This window comes from Bubalus bubalis, chromosome 1 (genome assembly GCF_019923935.1).
Source record: "Bubalus bubalis isolate 160015118507 breed Murrah chromosome 1, NDDB_SH_1, whole genome shotgun sequence".
In the NCBI taxonomy this organism is placed as follows: domain Eukaryota; kingdom Metazoa; phylum Chordata; class Mammalia; order Artiodactyla; family Bovidae; genus Bubalus; species Bubalus bubalis.
In genome coordinates, this window is record NC_059157.1 from 27,593,251 (window position 1) to 27,604,622 (window position 11,372).

The following is an 11,372-nucleotide window of genomic DNA, read 5'->3' on the forward strand; positions in this document are numbered from 1 at the left end:
TGCTTTTCTCCCTGACTCTGTCCTGAGAACTCTGCTCATAAGTTAATTGTGCCTTTGCAGTTCTTTCAAATCTCTCCACACTGCCTCCTTCTTTCTGAGGAAAAGCACAATAGGTTAATTTCTAAACCCAAGGGAAATGCGTATTTACATATTAATGATGGTGAGATTAAATCCCTTAATAAGACATTCTATGGCTCTTTCTATAACTATGTCAGACTTTCAGGGAAGCTATTTCAGGGCACAGTGGTCTTAAAGAATAAAGGAAGATGTGTGATTACCTTAGCTGGCTTGAGAGAAACTCTGCTTCCTTGGAAAAGTAGTTCATTTCTGGAATTTAAGCAAATGCAGGCATTTTTGGTACAAAATGTTCTATATGAATGTCAAAATTTCTATATGGAAATGACCTAGCCTGATGAAAGATTGAAACAATATCACTATTTAAATGCAGCATGATTTTTAATGTCTTTCATGAAAATCTCACTTTACTAGAAATGGCACTGGAGTCGTGGGAAAGGCATGCATTGTGTTTAAATTAAAATGGTATCTAAGTGATCTTGTAATGTCTATTAGGACAAGTTTTAACACGTTACATTTTTTAAAAACTTAAAGCATATTATCAAGGCCTACTTCACCACAGATTCTGCCATTTTCAAGCATTTTCTCAGGATAACAGAACTTTTTGAGTAGAAGCAAGTTCATAATCAAAATAGTTACAATAGAGTTCTCTTTCTGGTAGACAGAACAAATAATAGACTTGAGAAGTGACTAAATATGATTGTTTAAGCACATTAATATTGGGGAACATTTATAAGTTTCCAATTTTCACTTTCCCTTGGCAGCATATATCTGATGAGCAGAGTTCTAGTTTGGGCAGGATGATACTTGGGCAGGAGATGGGTGATGATGTTCATCTGCACTGGGATGGGTTCAAACTGGCTCCCAAGAACTGAGAAGCAGAAATGCTAAGATCTGTACTCCAACTGCTTTGTGTACTATTATGGTGCAATTCATACCCTACTTACAGCCACTCACTTCCTTCATTCTTATATGGGCAACCCAATTGCTTTTTATAGTATTGCATAAGAAAGTTCTAGAAAGATGTATTTAACATGACTTTAGTAATTTGGAGATTATCATTCCTTGAAGGGGATTGGGATCTGATGGTGAGCAAGTTTAGTCATTATTTTTTTCACATAATATATAATGCTACATCAGAAGCATGACCCTATCCCAGAGGAAATGGATCGGTCCCTGTAATAGTAGCTGTATACTATCACCCGCTTATTTAACTTATATGCAGAATACATCATGCAAAATGCCGGGATGGATGAATCACAGGATGGAATCAAGACTGTCAGGAGAAATATCAATAACCTCAGATATGCAGATGATACCACCCTTATGGCAGAAAGCGAAGAGGAACAAAAGAGCCTCTTGATGAAGGTGAGAGAGGAAACTGAAAAAGCTGACTTAAAACTCAACATTCAAAAAACTAAGATCATGGTATCCAGTCCCATCACTTCATGGCAAACTGATGGGGAAAAAAAATGTAAGAGTGACAGATTTTATGTGGGGGACTCCAAGATCACTGCAGATGGTGACTGCAGCCATGAAATTAAAAGACACTTGCTCCTTGGAGGAAAAACTATGACAAACCTAGATAGCATATTAAAAAGCAGAGACATCACTTTGCCTACAAAGGCCCATCTAGTCAAAGCTATGGTTTTTCGAGTAGTCATGTACAGATATGAGAGATGGCACTCAGAAGGCTGAGCGCCAAAGAACTGATGCTTTAGAACTGTGGTGCTGGAGAAGATTCTTGAGAGCTCCTTGGACAGCAAGGAGATCCAACCAGTCCATCCTAAAGGAAATCAGTCCTGAATATTCATTGGAAGGACTGATGCTGAAGCTGAAACTCCAATACTTTGGCCACCTGATGCAAAGAGCCAACTCATTGGAAAAGACCCTGATGCTGGGAAAGATTGAGGGCAGGAGGAAAAGGGGATGACTGAGGAGATGGCTGGATGGCATCACTAACTCAATGGACATGAGTTGGAGTAAACTCCAGGAGGATGGAGAAAGACAGGGAAGTCTGGCGTGCTGCAGTCCATCAGGTCGCAAAGACTCAGACACGACTGAGTGACTGAAGAACAACAACAAAAACAGCTGATCACTGCAGTTTAAGTTATTGATTTCTGAATCACAGATGGCTTGCTTGCCAAGACCACTGTGCTTTATTTTGTTATTTTATCTTATCTAGTGTCTCAAGGCAGTGTCTAACCAATCTAAGACAATCTAATTTCTAGGTAAACTTAGACGCTTCTGTGAAAATTAGTTCCTTGTACCACAAATATTATTTGGAGGGATATGAAGTAACCACAGAATTACCTCTTGAAGGCCCCCACCCCACATCTCCCACCAGGGGGCCTTTTTCTAGAGTGACAAGCGACACTTGATGATACCTGCTCAAGGGAAGCGCCTGTGTTGGGAGTGAGTCTAGCCTTGGGTGCAGGGAGCAGAGTGTCCTCGTAGGGTCTGGAGCATCTGAGGCAGAAGTTAGGAGAAGGCCCTCCCGAAGGCAGGGGATGGAAGAAAGGAACGGAGTGTGTTCTCTGGAAGATTCTCTGGGACGGATTCATTTATGAACTTTGGCAAAAGTCATACACTGAGTAGAGTGTGATCTGATATTATAAACTAGCTTTTAGTGGAAGTCGCTCAGTCGTGTCTGACTCTTTGCGACCCCATGGATATACAGTCCATGGAATTCTCCAGGCCAGAATACTGGAGTGGGTAGAAGTTCCTTCTCCAGGGGTTCTTCCCAACCCAGGGCTCGAACCCAGGTCTCCCGCATTGCAGGCGGAGTCTTCACCAGCTGAGCCACAAGGGAAGCCCAAATTAGCTTTTGGTCTTTGCTTAATTTACAGACTTGACAGCTTTGCTTGCATGCCCATTTTAGCCTTCTAAAAATGTATCTTGTCATGCTTTCTACTTCTTTACAGAGAGAGCTGCTTCAATGTTTTCATCCCTGCTTCTATTCCCTGGTATGTTATGGATGCACTATAACTTATGTATCAGTAAGAAGCTTTTTCTTGTCATTTTAAACAAGCAATGAGGTCACATGGAAGAATAAAAACAATAAAATGTCTTTCATTGGTGTTATAACAGTCCTAGAAAATGAGCATCTTTGCAGGACAGCAGTACTAGGGTAAAAGGAGGCACCCATGGTCTCAGGCTACACTAGCCCCTGCCTGGTTACTCTGAGAGCTGAGGTCTCAGCCCATGACTAACTTATCTACAGCAAGGAGGTTATGAATGCTGCACCAATGAAGTATAATTTTAAGTGCTTTTCTGATAGTGTAATTCTCTTTTCCCATCCCACCCCTTCAATAATTTTGACTTCTCTGATATCTTGCAAGGTTGTCATGAGAGAAAAAGAATCAAGCTAGAAAAAGACACATGGTCCACGCTGACAACCACCTCTGTTTTTGTATCATATTCACCTACCTTCCTGGTGGAAAAAGTCGATGCTGATCTGATTCTCTGGGTCTATCCTGCTAACAGTATTGATAGAACTACTTGGCTTCCCTGGTACAACTAAGTGGCTTCCTTGGTGGCTCAGTCTATAAAGAGTCTGCCCGCAAAGTGGGAGACCTGGGTTCGATCCCTGGGTCAGGAGGATCTCCTGGAGAAGGAAATGCCAACCCACTCCAGTATTCTTGCCTGGAGACTTCCATGGACGAGCCTGGTGGGCTATAGTCCATGGGGTCACAAAGAATCAGGCCAGACTATGTCACTAACTTTCACTTTCAAACAGATGCGGAAGCAAAGACATAAGTGTTCAAGAACCACTTCTACGTTCTGGGCTTGGACGATGTGTGTATCTGATGGGACACTCTGACTTTCTCCCTACACACTGGATTTCAGGATTCTTCCTGCGTTTCAGGCCAAGAGCCAGGTGAGGTGGCGACACTGTATGGAGGGAGCACTGACCTTACTTACACGCTGGGCATCTCCGGTAGCTACTCTCCTTCTCAGACTACAGGCAGGTTGACTCTGGACACAGTATTTTAAATGATAAGAAGTGCGTGCGTGTGTGTGCGTGTGCGTGTTTCACTCCTCCACTCTCCCCTGTGTTTGTTTACTCCCTGGTGTCACCTTTTTCATTCTTCCCTGACACCCATGCTTCATGTTTCCCATAGGTTACTAAAACTTAGGAGGTTCTCTTCCCTCGAAAATGCCTAGGGGCTCCAAAATTCACGTCTAGCAGAGATGTCTCGAGAAGAGACTAATCACAGCTAATAAGGGAGCTTTTTAAAAGTAGGAATGATTCCCTTACCTGGATCAAGCTTCCTAGACACACTTGCCCTTGCAATCTAAGGAGCCTGAAATCTAAGGAGCTTGACAGGGCGAAGAGTTCCAGCTAGTGTGGCAGAGATCGCCAGTATCTGGAAAGTCTTCTCACACTCTTTAAATTGAACCCAACTGACGGCGTGTCTCTGGCCCCGCTGGCTACCACGTCTGTCAGTGTCTTGACACAGCAGTGAGGAGAGAAAACCAATAAAGATGTTACACACTACACGCTAAGCCAACTAACGTGCTCAAGGGCACACTCTCCAGTTTCCATATTTTGCTGGTACTTTGGTTTTCATCCTTTGTTCTGAGTTTTTATTGTTTTGCTTTCGGTCAGCATCTTGACAGGAGGATAAACAGGAACTGAAGCACAACATTGTAAACCCTGCTTCTAACAGCAACCTAAACATTCAGTAGCAGGACGGCAGAGTAAGACATCTATATATTTTGATTATGTGCATATTTAAACTCCAGAAATTATCTGAGCCTTCCATTTGGACTAGTAACTCAAAATTATTTACAGTTGACTCTTGGAATATTAAATCTAAGCTTTTGGGTCCTAAATGGTCTCAAGATATATATGAGGTGTTACAGCAAAAATATAATAAATTTAGATGATTTGTATATTCAAAAATCTACAGTTACTAGTGAGAATTACAATTTAATTCCATGAATGTGCTATCAATGTGAGTCCAAATTTTATTGACAGATCTAGAAAACAGTTATTATAACAATGTAAATATATATAATGAAAACACTGACCTTGTCTGAAGCATGTGTTAGGCATATGTGTATGGAAAATGAATAAGAAATATTTAGGGACTTATTTTGACTGCAAAACTTTAAAATATGTAGCTTCGTGGATTCCTGAAATTTCTGCAGAAGTTTTGTGGGTTCAGATACAGTTTTCATATAAAATTGGTTATTTTTGTAGTCTTAAAAAACCTTCCATCCCAGCAAATTTTTTTTCATTCAATTAGAATGAATTTTGTTCCCCTGCATTTCTTTGACTCCTAAAAAAGATCTCTCCCTAAAATGAGTCACTATAAAATCTCTTGCACATTTTTGCTCAAACCATTTCAAAACTATTACTTCACTTTTATATACTTTTTACACATGAGATATGTAATAGGTACAGTTTATCATTTTACAGGTATGGAAATTGATGCCCAAAGGAGTTACATGACTTGGCTGAAGCACTAAAGTTAGTATTAGAACTTCATTTTCTCTTTTCTAACTGAATAAATTTTCTACTTGGTTACATTGCTTTCTGAAATCACATCATTTATATACGTGTGTGTATGTGTGTGTGTGTGTGTGTGTGTGTATATATAATATGATGTAAATGATGGTATTGTTATGAGTAGACAATAGTTAAAATCATTTATAATTTTATTTAATCCCCTCTCTTCTTGCATTTCTCATGCATACCTCTTACACCTATATTTCCCTTAAACGATTCATTTTTTGATATATCTGTTTTTATAATACATGTTACATTTTTCTTAAACTCTGTTTACTTCTTTTCCTTTATCATTTTTTAACATCAGCAAAATCAAATATCAAAGCCTTTGTGTTTATCTTTCAGCACAAAAACGTGTTTATACAAGCATGAACTCTCATGTGACTTTGGGCATAGTATTTAATCATGTTTTGGAAGATAAAGATAAATGTTTTATCAGATCAAACCTAGGAATTTAAGTTGACAGCAGAGAAAGTGTGCTTCAGAGATAAATACGGTATTTTTACAGATAATACAAGAGGATCCAGAAGTAAATGGCTCCTCAGAATCACAGAATATTTTAAAAGTAACATCTGTACACTCTAATAAAAAACAGTAAGTTGTGCAGAATAAGATGATATATAAATGTATTTTATATATTTGTTTCTTCTCTATCACTACCAAAGTGTAAGAGAGTATCACTTTTGACCTGAACTTGTCTAATTCCATTATTCTCTCCAAAACATGCCTTATACTTGAGCCATGATGATCTTTCTAAACTGAAATGGGATCATCTCACTCTCCTTCTGTGATATATCACTACATGAGGAAGAAGGCCAAACTCCTTAAGATATGATAGGACTGTAAATCTATACTGAGTCATCCACAACCTACAGCTCCTTCTGACTGGAGCACCCCATCTTTTACAGGACTTCAAGCCTAGTTAGCTCTTACTTGACTATTTCTTGATCTTCATCATTTTCCCTGAAAAATAGTGCTGGGTAAACTGTGCCAGCAGCGTCCTGATTAAATTCCTAGCCAACAGTTTATCTCACTAATTAGAATTATTTGTTTATCTTTGTTCCCACTTGGCTTTACTCCTTATGAATACAAAGTGACATTCAGTCATCGGTATAACTTAGAATCTTAACAAAAAAAAATGTGTTTAATAAAAATTGGACTAGTGAATGGATGTCTAGAGTTTCAGCTAATCTCACTACTCTAGGAACTGCGAATATCCTGGCAAACACTACTGCTGTTCAGCATTGTGAATATTGCATGTCGTGAATATACATGGTCATTTCTGTCCAGTTAAATGTGCATGTATATACACAAATTAAGTTGTAGGTTTCTCCTGATTCTCAAGTTGAGATACATGCCAAGTGCTTTACATTTCCAGAATTACTTTAGTTTTTTGACACAGAAGATACTAAAACCAAAGGAAATATTATGTGAATTAATGATGAAATATAGTATAATAATATCAGGCAACATATTTTAAAATAGGGATTTATAGCTTAATAATACCATTTCTTAAAATAGGGATTTATAGCTTAATAATACCATTTCTTAAAATAGGGATTTATAGCTTAATAATAGCATTTCTGATCAGCTTTCTGTCAGAGCTAAAGTGGAGCCAACAGAACAACAGGCCTGTTTAATGGAAAAGTACTGACAAAGAATTTTCATGGCTGGTGATAAAACTGAGCTGGCTTCCTACAAAACAAATTCTTCAGGTACACAGTGACTTTCCCAACGAACACATTTGCATGATCTTCAAGTTCACTGCCGGAGAGACTCTAAATAATAATCAGGTCATAAAGCTAGAGAAAGGCATTTTAGATTCCCATATAATTTGCACTGAGAACTTTGAGAATTACAATAGAGGCTGAGGCTTAGTGATTCTTCTGGAGTAATAATGGAAATAATTAAGAAGGCTTCTAACAGTCTGTCTCTGTAAACATTCAGTATCCTAAATGTGAAAGAGTAAGAACACTGAAAGTGGTCTAACAGCTTTGTTGAACAGATCTAATGAGGCAAGTTTTGCCTTCTGACACAAATTGGATCTTGGTTGATGAAAACTGAAGCTGTTACAAAGAACATTGAGATTCTTGTGTACTTTTTACTGACTTGAACAAACCATGTGATTAAAGTAATGATACACCTGCAGTTGGCCTCTCAAATTGGATATTTATTTAGAATCAAACAGGAAATCTTTTCAAAGTGAGCAAAAAAAAAAAAAAACTTCAAATGTTTGTATTAATTTCATAACTTTTCCACAGGTCATTTGTATAGTCAAGGCAGAATCTCATTAGGGTCTTACATTAGACTAACGAAGGTAATTCAAACAGGGGAACTTTGAACCTAATGTCTGGAATTCTGAGCTCTACCTTTACATATTCTACTGAATTATAGTGTATCCTTCATACATTTTCAATCAAACATATTTGCAGGATTTTCATTTTATTATTATATTCCAAAATAATATGTATCATCTTTGGGAAGAACAAAATCAATTTGAGTTAATGTAAGGAGACCGCCCAATCCAAAACTTGGTTGTCTGCTTTTGTAAACTACTGGCAACATTAAAAGTGTGCTCGTGGTTTGTGAGCAAGACAACAATAAAGTCAATATCAACTAGTCCCTGATGTAACTCAGTCTGAATCCAAAAATCTTTCAAAGTAAGAACATCAAATAAACTGAAGCAGGTTCAGTCATTAAGGGATCATTTCTGAGCATTGTAGCTATTCTGGAACCTATTCAAATAATATTTGAGAAGTGTTTGTTAACACTTAGGCTATACTTTCCGAATTTAGGAGGTCAGATCTATGAGGACAAATTTTAAAGTTTTAAGAGAAATACTCATTCAAATCAACCCATGCAAGAGATTAGAATGTTACATTTTTAAGCTCTCTGATAAATTTGGATGATATTGTTATATGTTCAGAATTATTAGAAACATTAAAATGTTGTAGATACCACTCACAGAAATTAACTCAAAATTGATTAAAGACTTCAGTGTAAGACCTGAAACCATAAAACTCCTAGAAGAAAACATAGATCTTAGCAATGATTTTTTAGATCTGGCAACGAAAGCAAAGGCAACAAAATAAAAGTGAACAAATGGGACTACATCAAGCTTAAAAGCTTCTTCTTAAAAAAAAAAAAAAGATCAACAAAATAAAAAGGCAGCTTATGGAATGGAATTAAATATTTGCAAATCTGTAAAGGGGTCAGTATCCAAACTATATAAAGAACTCATACAATTCAATAGCAAATAATAATAATTATAATAATCTAATTAAAAATAGACAAAAGATATTTTCCCAATAAGATATAAAATGACCAACAGGTACATGAGAAAATGTTTAACATCTGTTTTCATTAGGGAAATACAAATCAAACCCAACATACCACCTCATGCCGTTAGAAAGGCTATCATCAAAAGGACAAGAAATGACAGATGCCAAGGAGAATTTGGAGAATTCTGGCGCAGCCACTCTAGAAAACCATAGTGAAGTGAAGTGAAGTCGCTCAGTTGTGTCCGACTCTTTGCGAACCCATGGACTGTAGCCTACCAGGCTCCTCCGTCCATGGGATTTTCCAGGCAAGAGTACTGGAGTGGGTTGCCATTTCCTTCTCCAGAGGATCTTCCTGACCCAGGGATCAAACCCGTGTCTCCTGCATTGTAGGCAGACGCTTTACCGTCTGAGCCATCAGGAAGCCATGGACACTGGCTCCAGTGTCCTCCAAAAAAATTAAAGTTTCCTCCAAAAAAATTAAAAATACAACTACAATACAATCCTGAAATACCATTTCTGGGTATTTATCCAAAGGAAATGAAATCATTATGTCAAAGTGGTATCTATATTTCATGAGGTACGCGTGTTCACTGCAGTACTATTCGCAACAGCCAGGACATGAAAACAAGATCAGTGTCCATCAACAACTGACTGGATAAAGAAAATGTGATATATAAAGACAGTGGAATATTATTCAGCTGCAAAAAGAAGGCAATCTTGCCATTTGAAACCACATGGATAGATCTTGAGAGCATTATGCTAAGTGAAATAAGTTACACAAGAAAAGATAAATACCATACGATCCCACTTAAGTGAGAATCTAAAGCAAACAATGGCATTGAAACACGTATAATATCATATATGAAACGAGTCGCCAGTCCAGGTTCGATGCACGATACTGGATGCTTGGGGCTGGTGCACTGGGACGACCCAGGGAGATGGTATAGGGAGGGAGGAGGGAGGAGGGTTCAGGATGGGGAACACGTGTATACCTGTGGCGGATTCATTTTGATATATGACAAAACCAATACAATATTGTAAAATTAAAAAATAAAATAAAATAAATTTTTTTTTAAATTAAAAAAATAAGCAAACAAACAACAGCCTCAGAACTGACAGATCTGTGGTTATCAGAAATGGAGGACAAGGTGTGGGGAGGCAGATGAAGGTAGTCAAAAGGTACAAAAATCCAATTATACTACAGATATGTTCCAGGGCTGTAATACAACAATAATACAACAATATGGCTACAGTTAACACTACTGGTTTTATATCTATACAGGATGATGGATGTTAACTAAACTTATTGTGATAATCACTTCAAAAGATATGTAAGTCAAGTCATTATGTTGTATACCTCAAACTTATACAGTGCTGTATGTCTATTATACCTTGATAAAACTGTTAAAAAAAATCAGATGTGGCAAAGGCTTTCTATATGTCCTCAAAAATAAGACAATTTTGTAGAACCATTTCAATAATTTTCAGTAAAGTGCTTATGGTAAATATTCAGGTTGAAAATTATCTTTTTTTCCCTGATAAATAAAAATAGTTTCTAGCCTATGAGTACATCCTTTTTGCCTTCTTTCTCCTGAAAAATATAGGTAGGAAGATAAATAGTTGATTCTTAATAAATTCACTGTGTGGGTGTGTGTCTATATAAATGTAGGTAACATCTGTTGGTTTTAGTTTCTATGAGTCAGCTAGTACTGGTGAGACCCAGTGATACAGTGGTCTCCTGTTTGACACAGGATGCCAACAGAAAGATTATTGCTTTAAGCAACTCTTCAGGGACATACCAACGCTCGTCATTGTAAATCTCCTAAAGGAAAGAAGGGTGAAAGTAGAAACCGTTTTCTGCCATATTTCCCGTATAAATCCGTAAGTTCTCACTTTACACTTGTAATGCTAAAGGTCCTTGGGAAAACAGGTCTTAAAATTCCAATGAAATACTTACTCATTTCTCCATTTGTTGTTATTTTAACACATTTATCAAGATTTAACAGTGACATTTTATCCTGTTACCTCTTAATGTGACTTCCTCGTTGTTATTGTTGTTGTATCACTAAGTGTGTCCAATTCTTTGTGACCCCAAAGAACTCAGCACACCAGGCTCCTCTGCCCCTACCATCTCCCAGAGCTTGCTCAAATTCACGCTAGCTTCATGGCCTCTCTATTAAATTTCATCTATTTCAGATATGTGGATAATTACATTCAAGTGGTACCTGATCAAAGTCTCTGTACTTGATTATCTCTAGGAATAAGAATTTTACTTATATCAGATCAATTATTTTTGAGAACATGTGACTCAGGAAATTCTAGTTTATTGCATGGATCCCTAAATTATGACTAGAATTGTTTGAGACCACCGTTTAGTCTAATTTTAAGAAGTATCAATATTTTATAAGCTATTATCTACTTTCCAGTGCTATTAAGTACCTTCAGAGCACAATCAAAAACGTTATCCTTCTTTTGCTTTTGGGTTAGGATAACTTGAA